The sequence below is a fragment of the Triticum dicoccoides genome, chromosome 3A (genome assembly GCF_002162155.2).
Source record: "Triticum dicoccoides isolate Atlit2015 ecotype Zavitan chromosome 3A, WEW_v2.0, whole genome shotgun sequence".
Lineage (NCBI taxonomy): Eukaryota > Viridiplantae > Streptophyta > Magnoliopsida > Poales > Poaceae > Triticum > Triticum dicoccoides.
This window is the reverse complement of record NC_041384.1, coordinates 746,245,521-746,254,800: the sequence shown is the minus strand read 5'-3', so window position 1 is coordinate 746,254,800 and position 9,280 is coordinate 746,245,521. Positions and strand designations below refer to the sequence as shown.

At 45.5% G+C, this 9,280-nt stretch overlaps 1 long non-coding RNA gene across 48 annotated transcripts in view; it reads right to left on the bottom strand.

The window, feature by feature from the left end:
• LOC119270645 overlaps positions 1-9,280 on the bottom strand; it is a 61,193-nt gene continuing 51,913 nt past the window's right edge. For 27 of the 48 annotated variants that reach the window (XR_005134208.1, XR_005134203.1, XR_005134202.1 and 24 more), the window contains 6 exons: positions 3,167-3,272; positions 1,906-2,076; positions 1,692-1,772; positions 1,440-1,550; positions 997-1,124; positions 1-360 (listed from right to left, as the gene is read on the bottom strand). This is a non-coding gene — a long non-coding RNA (uncharacterized LOC119270645). Of the gene's footprint in view, positions 361-996; positions 1,125-1,439; positions 1,551-1,669; positions 1,820-1,905; positions 2,142-2,187; positions 2,270-3,166; positions 3,273-9,280 lie in introns of those variants that run through there. The other 21 variants (XR_005134225.1, XR_005134240.1, XR_005134204.1 and 18 more) reach the window with 21 other exon arrangements.

Genomic DNA, 9,280 nt, shown 5'->3' with positions numbered 1-9,280 from the left:
TATCGAGAAACAGAGTACTTCAATTGTTTTCTTGTACCCCAGGCAAAACATGTGAGTGATAGTTATCATACTTCTCAAAGATGAAATGTTTTTCAGATGATCGCCAATTTACAACAAGAACACCGTTCATCACAACAGAGTTTGATCACTCCAATAGCTTTGCATGATAGAGCTGTGCCCGGCGCTATCCTGAGATCCAAGTACATGTACCAACAAGCTAACAGCCATGTCTTGGGTTGGACCAAAAGATCGCACCTAAAGCGGAATGCACTTCTCCGACATGCCTAACCCTCTGAAATCCATCCTAGCAACAGCATCATGGTCGATGCCCTCGGGTTCACTCTGGCAAGCCTGCGCTTTCTGAAACCATTTTATATCCAGTCATTATTATGAACTAGAGGCAGAGGCAGGTGTTCATGAGGTTTGATCATGAGAAAAACAGCAAAGATTGGAGCGAGTTTTGATGTGGACTCAAATCCTGCTAATTAACAAAGTGAATATGATGCACCAGAGAAGCGAGTTGAACGAAAACCCCGATTGTTATTTTTAGGGTAATCTCTTCATAATAAAACCTTTTGGAATGTAGTCATCTATAAATGAAAATAAAATAATCACACGTCAAATTAAAGATGGTGTACAGTGTTGATTTTATTTAGACTGTTCTCCTAATCTTTGCTATCATTTGCAAGTAAAAGTAACTTCAGGTTAAGGCAGACAACAGTCCATCCGTTGGTTCTGCATATAATTGCAGGAGTGTAGCACAAAAGTTCCAAGGAATACATGAGTCTCTGTAGCTAAGCAGACACCCAAGATTTTCACGAAATTACTGGTATGAAAGTCAAGTAAATAGTCAGCATCTAAAATAACATCATCTCTAAATAAAATCACTAACTTGCCAACTGATGGAATATCAACTTCTACGACAAAATATATATCTCTGCAAAGAAAGATCAGGTGAAATTGAAGATCAAACCATGTGAACAGAAGAACCTGTACCTGTTTTTCTGGAAGCATCAACAAAATTGATAAAACTCTGAGCATCTTGTCCAAGGAATATATAAGTATATTTGCATGCATGCATGTATGTTTTACTGAATAAATTACCGATGAAAATCGTGATGTTCCTAACAAAACCAGACAAAGTTTGTAAGCAACAATGAAAATCGATTTCATTTCATGGACAACATGGCTATCAGAGATGTAACAACAGGTACAGAATTGTTAGTAATTTTGACAAAAAAACTCAGCAAGCTTGTTTCTAAGGCAGTAAGGCTTGCACGGCCAAAGAGATTTGATCCCTACTGGGCCTATTTGTCTGAAGCCCTCAAAATAACTACCCATGTGCATGTATTGTCTACACAGCTTATACGTTATTTTTCTTGGCCCTCTCGTCAGACGCCTCAATCATTTTTGCAACTCTTTACTATTTTAAATCGCACCTTTTCACCAGGTTAAGATTGAATGCTGCAATGCCTTTTATAATGTTATAAAATCCCCAGGTTACTTCTTGAGTTTTCTTTCCACAAGTATAAACCACCTCTGACTCATACCTGCAGTTGGATAATGTTGTTTCATGACATCCATATTAAGGTTGCAAAGTTCAAGGTATAGTAATTTGTGTTACTTTTGTTAGGAAGAGCAAGCTATATAGTAACTGGCACCGACCGACCTAGACAGTCAAAAGAAAATACCACGATTGGAAGTCCGAATTCAACTCGATTTAGATAACCCTTGGCACGTGTTATCCTCTACACGATATCCTCAATGCTTTCCTGAACAACATAAGTATTGGTTTCTCATGGTCCTGGATCATGAATTTCTAACCAAAAAATGAGCTATTAATAAGATTTAATTTAGTAAGCTAAGACTCTAGTTTCTTAAGCCGAAGATCTGTTTCATACTTACGCGAAGGGGTACCTTTGAAATATGACTCTGTTGATAAAACCGGCTGTGGTTACTTTATTTGGCACTGCACCAATGGTTGCTAGATTTTACTGCATGCCAACTATGTACCATCAGAAGCTTAACTTGCACATTACAAAACAATGGGGTAGCATCAGGTTTGGCCTCTGCAATCTGAACCAAACACCACATGTAATTTTAATTATCAGTGATGCTCCCTTGTATTTAGTAATAAAAATCTGAAAAAAATACGACATTAATGGCATACCTCAGGCTTATTGGTATGTAGAATGTATTCTATATCGGAAAACTGCAACATATGCAGCCTAACCTAATATGGTCTTGCTATAATAAAGTAGACATTATTCTACAAATTCATCAACCACAAGCAAACTTCAATTTTATTTTATTTTACTACGATGATACCTTCTCTGTAACAAAACAAAGGACTATATGCAAACATGAAATGTTTGAGTATGAGCCTCGGTACAAATAAAACAGAAAGTACATGAACAGTTAAAAACATCTTCACTCTTCTTTTTTCAATAGCAGGCAATTAAATCTGTTTACTTAGTTGGTTTAATGAAGCCCCACAAAAGCAGATCAATTAAGTAAGACAATGGTCCAATGCTTATTCAGGTCTGCTAAAAACAACTTACTATTTTAGGGAGAGGAAGGCAAAATAAATACAGTAAAATAAAATGGACATGCAGATATCATCTCGACATTTCTAGTAGTTGGTCTGATCCAATGCAAATTTACTATCAAAGTGTAATATGCTTGCATCCTACTGTCATTTAGTGTAATTTGGAATTTCACTTTGTCATCTTATCACAGCTTACTAAGTTTGGCAACATGAATGGGTTAAAAGAAAGAAAGAGAATTAGGAGCATGAACAATGGAGTATAAAAAGAAAGAGGGTTAGCAACATGAATAAGGGCCTGTTCGGTTGACAGGGAAAATGGAGGGGTTTGGCAGGGATTGGCAGGGATTGCACCCTCCACAAGTCAAAACCTCCTCCAATCCACCCCAATCCCGCTGTGAGGAGGTGTAACCGAACAAAGCCTAATGGAGCTGGAAATGGAATGTACACCCATAACCAACCACCTTTGCAACTATCTGATCTGAGCCCCCCTATACAAAATATCTTGTAATGTGATAACTGGCCTATCTTCTCTCTAGAACTGTAAGTTGGCATATTCTTTGAATTTTGAGTATTGCCTGTTGCATGCTCTACTTTGCTATTCGTAGGTGCAGAATATACCGGTTGGTTCGGGACATGAAGTTTGGCACTTCCGTTCTCCAAGATGTACACGACGGATGAAATGAATGGACAATCGTTGGGATTGTCCTGCACACACAAAAGAGCCCTAGTTGGATGGAGGCAGAGAAACATAAAAACAGATGGTTAGTTGTTGTAGACATATTAGCAAAAAGATATAGGGCATGAAATACCAACATCAAGAATATAATACGTGCACATCATTGTCAGGTTTCTCTGAATTAAACCTGACGTTAGACGAATATTTTTTTCATATCAATAAAAAATCACATTTTGGATTGACACATTAATTCTATTGCAAGATCTTGTATTTTGCTATGAAAGAGAGAAGCTCCTGAGAGAAATAAGAGCAGCAGCCTTTGCAGTTTGCACGGTCGGGGGGAGAGAAGGAGGTAGAGCAGCAGCAACAACTTAACATTTCTGTACACGTATCTGAGAGAGAGATAGTAGCAGCAGCCCAGAACGAATGTGCTTCTGTCAGCAGTGACCACAAGCATGGTAGGTCTGCAGGAGATGGTCCATGCTGATGGCGTCAGGGTTCAAGCAAGTGGATGACTAAGCGGCGGCGCTCCGTAGCAGGGGAGCCCCGGCGTGCAGGCAGATGCAACGACCAAATAGCTATATGCAGATACTACATTTTAATGTTTACTTATAAATTTGTTGCATTTGGATTGAGCAAGTCCAAAATCTGCTCATTACATATCTCCAGGAATGAGCATCTGCAAGTAAAACTGAGTTTTTCTCCTCTTCTTACTTCCTTTTCTTGCAAATAGCAATTGAAAAGATTACCTTAGAGATAGTACACCATCTACAGCACAAAATTAGACATCTGAATCAACACATCATCAAAGCATGCCATCTGGATTCTTAAGAACAGATGCTCAAACACTCGAGGCGTAACACATGATTGCTAAAAAGGTACTACCTCTGTCCCATAATATAAGACGTTTTCCAGTGCTTTTATGCAGCAAACCTATGCAACATAAACACACGATTTTGACAGTCAACAACAACAACACCAACACCAACAACAACAACAACAACAACAACAACAACAAAGACTTCAGTCCCAAACAAGGTGGGGTAGACTAGAGGTGAAACCCATAAGATCTCGCAACCAACTCATGACTCTGGCACATGGATAGCAAGCTTCCATGCCCTCCTGTCCATGGCTAGTTCTTCGGTGATACTCCAGTCCTTCAAATCTCTCTTTACGGACTCCTCCCATGTCAAGTTCGATCTACCCTACCTCTCTTGACATTATCAACACGCTTTAGCCGTCCGCTATGCACTGGAGCTTCCAGAGGCCTGCGCTGAATATGGCCCAACTCTATCTCGTATATCATCATTCCAGACCTGGTCCTTCCTTGTGTGGCCTCACATCCATCTCAACATGCGCATCTCCACTACACCTAATTTTTGAACATGTCGCCTTTTAGTCGGCCAACACTCTCTCTCGAAACAGGCTTTCGCCCCACTTTATAAATAGAGCACCAATCAAACAGAGTACACGGCCGAACGATACAACGGGATGGGGTAGCACTCCAACAATGCCGATCCCAGGCTAACCGGATCACGCAAGCGACTACGCTGCCGAAATAAAGTACAGGAGGAACTGAGAACAACACCTAAGTTCCACGACAACGCCCCCAGGAGGGAGAACGGCGCTAAGCGTCGCCATTGCCGAGTCCCGAACAGACATAGGTTTTCACCCGAAACCCAGACACGAAGAGGAGCACCACGACGACGTCTTCAAGATTATAACAACGCCCCAAGCGTCGCCGTCGTCGGTGACAAAGCGCAGAGCTTTTACTCGGCAACTCCCCGCGTCACCAGACGAGGTCTCCAGGGCAAGTGCGACGAGCCCAGCACTCCAGATCCGGATCGGGGCGACGCCATTGGCAGAGACAAAGAGCGCGCCCGAGCCACCCGCTGCACCACCTACCGCCGCCCACACGACCAAGAGGGAATGCCTTCACTGCCGCCATGGTGCCCGCCGGAGAGCCAACCATGTGGACCGCCATCCGGGGCCGCCACCCCGGCATCCATGTCCAAGGCTCCACAAACCGTCCACGTCATGGTGCGTCCACCTCGATAGGAGTAAAAGGGAGCTCCTTTTCACTCCTAGCCCGGCATGAATCACGGAGTATGGGTCGATGCCTCCACAGTAGGAAGCACCCACGCCTTCGTCTCTAGCCAGTCCCGGTGCACCGGGGGATACACTACCTCGTGACTCCCGACGGTTGTCGCCGAGCACACTCTCACAACGCCATGTCCGTGGCCCTTGACGCCGATGTGCCCGACAACGTTTCGCAGCCTCGACCACCATCCACGTCCACCGTACCCGCGAGGAGAGGGACCTCAACGCCCACAGGCACCTCCCGGATCGAGCCCAAGCGCACCTATCCAGAGCGCAAACTCCAACTCGCCCCGGGCCCCGTCCAGATCCGCCCGAGCACAAGCCCCAACTCACAGCCATGCCATCGGCCTAGAGAAAGGGGAAGGAGGCCCGCTGCCGCCACCTAGCGCCACCAGCGGGGGGCTGACACCCATCTCTGAGCACCGCCGCCCCACCGACCCGCACGATCCATGCCCCCAGACTAGGCAACTCCAGCCGCAAAAGCCATCGGTTCACCTCACCATGGCACACCACCGCGCCAACCACCTTCAGTAGCCGAGACGACCGGCGACGGCTGGCCCACGCTACCTTAGGCCGCGCCGCCCACGTGCAGCAGGCCGGCGGAGCCCCCACGATCCAGATCTGGACCGAGAAGTTCACCACAGCCGCCCCACAGCGGCATGAAATGCTTGGCAGCGGATCTGCAGCCACTCGCGCCTCCGCGCCAGAGAGTCGCCGTCCGGCCGCCCCGGACGCAGACGCACCGCGCCGCCTTGCATAGTTGCGCGCATCCGCGCTGTCCAGCGCCAAACGCCGAAGGGAGGAGGGCCTGCCGCCACCGACACCGGTCGGGCTTTGTCCGGCGTCGACGGGGAGGGGGGAGGGGAGGGTTGGAGGCGACGACGCTGGTTTCGCACCCCCTCCCCCCTCCCCCCCGGCGCTCGCAAGAGCGGGCTAGGCGAGACAATAACTGGCTTTCGTTGTTTCAGTTCAATCTGGTTGGCCAACACTCAGTGTCATACAACATTGTGGGTTGAATCGCCGTCCTATAGAATATGCCTTTTAGCTTTGTGGCACTCTCTCGTCACACTGAGCTTGGCGCCACTTTATCCATCCGGCTTTGGTTCGATGGTTCACATCTTCATCGATATCCTCATCCTTCTGCAGCATTGACCCCAAATATCAAAAGGTGTCCTTCTACGGCACCACCTGACCATCTGGGCTAACCTCCTCGTGCCTAGTAGCACTGAAACCGCACTTCATGTACTCGATTTTAGTTCTACTAAGTCTAAAACCTTTTGATTCCAAGGTTTGTCTCCATAGATGTAACTTCCTATTGACCCGGTCCGACTATCATCGCTAGCACCACATCATCCACAAAGAGCATACACCATGGGATATCTCTTTGTATATCATGTGTGACCTCATCCATCACCAAAGCAAAAAAATAAGGGCTCAGAGCTAACCCCTGGTGTAGTCCTATTTTAACGAGAAAGTCATTAGTGTTGCCATCACTTGTTCGAACACTATCACAACATTATCATACATGTCCTTGATGAGGGTAATGTACTTTGCTGGGACTTTGTGTTTCTCCAAGGCCCATCACATGACATTCTGTGGTACCTTATCGTAGGCCTTCCCGAGTCAATGAACACCATATGTAGGTCCTTTTGCTCCATGTATTTCTCCATAAGTTGTCGCACCAAGAAAATGGCTTCCATGGCCGACCTCCCAGGCATGAAACCAAACTGATGTTTAGTCATGCTTGTCATTCTTAAGCGATGCTCAATGACTCTCTCCCATAACTTCACTGTATGGCTCATCACCTTAATTCCACGGTAACTAGTACAACTCTGAACACCCCCTTGTTCTTGAAGATTGGTACTAATATACTCCTCTCCATTCTTCCGGCATCTTATTTGCCCGAAAAATGGGGTTGAAAAGCTTAGTTAGCCATACTATCGCAATGTCTTCGAGACCTATCCACACCTCAACGGGCATACAATCAGGGTCCATCGTCTTGCCTCCTGACCTCAAACTTCTAGATTCGCCGCACAAAACGCCTGCTGGTATCATCGAAAGAGTAGTTAGTTTAATGGTAGAGCTCTCATTCTCCCCATTGAACAACATGTCAAAGTACTCCCCGCCATCTATGCAAGTCTCCTTGTCCTTCACCTGAACAACATGTCGAAGTACTCCCCGCCATCTATGCTAGTCTCCTTGTCCTTCACCTGAACAACAAGTTGAAGTACTCCCCGCCATCTATGCTAGTCTCCTTGTCCTTCACCAGGAGCTGGTCTGCTCCATCCTTGATGCATTTGACTTGGTCGACATCCCTCGTCTTCCTCTCTCGGATCTTGGCCATCCTATAGATTTCCCTTTCGCCTTCCTTCGTGTCTAACCGCTGGTAGAGGTCCTCATACGCCCGACCACTTGCTTCACTCACAGCTCGCTTTGCGGCCTTCTTTGCCATCTTATACTTCTCTATGTTGTCTGCACTCCTATCCAGGTAAAGGCGTCTGAAACAATCTTTCTTCTTCTTAATAGCCTTCTCGACATCATCATTTCACCACCAGGTATCTTTAGCTTCGCTTCTACTTCCTCTTGACAATCCAAACTCCTCTAAGGCCACCTTACGAATGCAAGTCACCATCTTCATCCATATTGTCTGCATCACCTCCTTCCTTGCAAGGGTTCTCCTTAATAACCGTCTCCTTGAACGCCTAAGCTACCTCTTCCTTGAGCTTCCACCACTTCGTTCTAGCGACATTGGCACGAATCCGAAAGCTGAAGTCAACCACCACAAGCTTATGTTGAGAGACAACACTCTCTCTGGGCATCACCTTACAATCTAGGCACGCCTGCTGTCTTCTCTTCTCAAAAGATTGAAATCAATCTGGCTAAGAGTGTTAACCACTACTAAAAGTCACTAGATGTGATTCTCTTTTTAAAGAGGGTGTTAGCTACAATCATGTCGTAGGCTAGAGCAAAGCTTAAGACATTTTCCCCTTTTTTATTCCTGATGCCATTGCCAAAGCTCCCATGCACCCCTTCAAAACCGATGTTAGATGTACCCATGACCCCAAAGACAGTTGACTACATAAAAAGAAAAAAAAATGAAGCCACTAAAATCATGCTTCCTAGATCAAAATCAATTATCAATGGTAAGAAAGATACAAATAACTAGATAAGTACAATATGTGAACTTCTAAAGCAAGTAGCTGACATATGAATACAAGAAAAAAAAAAGATCTAGCCCATGAACAAGTAGATTATAAAGCCTATTGCTTTCCACAACGTCGTCCACTATCTATAGTATAAAATTCAATAACAACCACTATTAAAATATAGACCCAAACGCTAAAAAGCGCGCGTGTGTGTTGGTTGTCTTGTTCGAGTACACATGCATGCACCATCCGGTTTGGCACCGCCCCGTCTGGTCTTCCTTATCTTATCCAGTCCCTCACTTCTCTGGTTCACTAGTAGGAAAACCCTTATAGGTTGAGCAAGTTAGTAGCGCCGACCAAAATCCGTGCGCCACTAGTATCTTCGAAAAAAACCACAAGCGTGAGAAACTTTGTCAGTGCTACTTGTGAGTTCACATTAGTGTCGTTGGAGGACACCAACGACACTAGTAATTGGGACCCAGCTACCTGCGAAGCCAAGTGTTGATAGCGGCGTCTGAAAAAATCCTTTGCCGGTACTACTTCCTTTTCTAGTGGCGTTGGTCTGTAAGGGTCATGCCACAAGTAACATTATCCGCTTATGCCATGTGGGCCCCGAAATCTAGAGGCGTTGGCCACTAGTGGTGTGGGCTATTTCGGCTATTTCGACCTTCGCCACAAGATATATTGGGACCCACATGTCATGTGCACCTCTGGGCGTGTTTTATTAGTGGCGTTGATTCTTCTGTACCGTCGAAAGTGCTTTTCATAATAGTGGTGTCGTTTTTGTTGCCAATGCTACAAATGTGTAGG